Raw genomic sequence first — 1693 nt, 5'->3', positions numbered from 1 at the left:
TATTCAATACTAGAAATAATCCCTTTTTTTTTTTTTTTTGGCTACATGTCTTAATTATATGAGCCAACATCCATAGGTAGTTGGGTTATGTTCCATTTCATGATAGCGGCTTGCTCGATGGTAATGCTGTTGCACTGAGATTTTTGGTGGTTGGCAACTTTCCATCATAGGTGCATTGTGGGATATCAGGGTTCCTCACAAGTCGAGGTCCAATGCGCGCCTTATTGGCTTTTGGACGAATGTCCTGCACACATATATAAATTTCTTTTAGCAATAATTGTGAAGCTTTTGCTCAGAATTGAAATATAAGTAATAAGTAATATCCGATAAAGTTGATTGGATGAGTTATAAGACTTCGAAATTGCATCCATTGCACCAGCTTTACATGTCCACTTTAAAAGTTAAATTAGTTCTAATTATTGGATACTACTAGAGCAGTCCTAAACTTTCCTCGAATATATAATCAATCATTAATGGTTTTTGGATGAAAATCCTGCACACAAACTTAATTGCTTTTAACAAAATTGTGAAGCTTCTATTAGAATTCAACTTTAAGAAAACTATGTTCTTGCATCTCAGTCTTGGACTTCTTGTATACCATAGTTTTTTAAGTTCTTATTTGGTAGATATTCTTCTCTTTTTCATAGATACAGCATTCATTACACTTCTATAACATTGAGCTGACTTGCTAAACCATACTTGTTTACATGAGTTATCAGTGTACTTTTAGTGCTTGCTTATTTAAACAACTTCGTAGCTGTCTTGCTTAATTTTGTGAAGAAACCTTATCTTCAATATTTTTTGTGGTTACTATATCCATAAGTTCATGTAACATGCAACTCATACATCACTAGAGTTAGAATCGAATCTGCTTAACTACCAGCACCTGGTCAAAGATAGAAACTGGCATTGCAAGAGTGGCAACAGCATTGGGAGAATTAGTTATCCCTGAAATCCTTCCTTCACAGGGGCAGCATGAGAGTAGAAGATAGACCTAATAGCCACCATTATATTACTTTAATTCTTTGCAACATTTTGTAAATTTTATGGTGATTTTGATTTATAGATTTCGTACCTGTTCTTTAGTGTATCCAAATCTCGACAGGTAGTCGATAGCATTAAGCACTGCGCGCTTGTAAGCAATGCTAGCATCGAGGAAGTGTTGTCATCCGCTCTCATCGACGCTAATGCCCTCAAATACTAACCATTCTGAGAATCTTTGCTCAACAGGGCCAGTCTCGAAAATTGGGTTGACATGTAGAGGAGTTGGCCCCATTGGAGTGAGGTATTCTTTCATCCCATCCCTAATGATTTCACACCTGATAGGAGTTGAAAATAATTCTGGATAAGTTCTGAACAGATAGATGAATAAGGTTATTTTTAAGAATTTAGTAAAAGCAAGGCCAATTTTTGCACTTTGTGCCTTTTTAATAAAACTCATCTTTAAAGAGGAATGGTAGGAAGCTGCATCATGATAATATATTCTATGAATGTGAACTCTATATATAAAAAAATTCGTTATTCCGTACATAAGTATCTTTTCAAGTATGTCTTATTAGGATGGAATACTGAGATTTTGGACGAAGATGAACTTTTTGGTTAAAATGAATTAACTACATCCTCATCTAAATTCATGCCTGGAAAAATGGATAATGCTTCAAGTGCCTGGAGGGTTGAGTAGGTTCTCATAGCA

At 35.1% G+C, this 1693-nt stretch overlaps 1 pseudogene; it reads right to left on the bottom strand.

Moving 5' to 3' along the window:
* Positions 1-97: 97 nt before the first annotated feature.
* Positions 98-1693, bottom strand: part of LOC111366627 — an 11506-nt pseudogene continuing 9910 nt past the window's right edge.

This window comes from Olea europaea, chromosome 18 (genome assembly GCF_002742605.1).
Source record: "Olea europaea var. sylvestris chromosome 18, O_europaea_v1, whole genome shotgun sequence".
Lineage (NCBI taxonomy): Eukaryota > Viridiplantae > Streptophyta > Magnoliopsida > Lamiales > Oleaceae > Olea > Olea europaea.
Note: the sequence above shows the minus strand (reverse complement) of the source record. Positions and strands in the feature narration are given on the sequence as shown.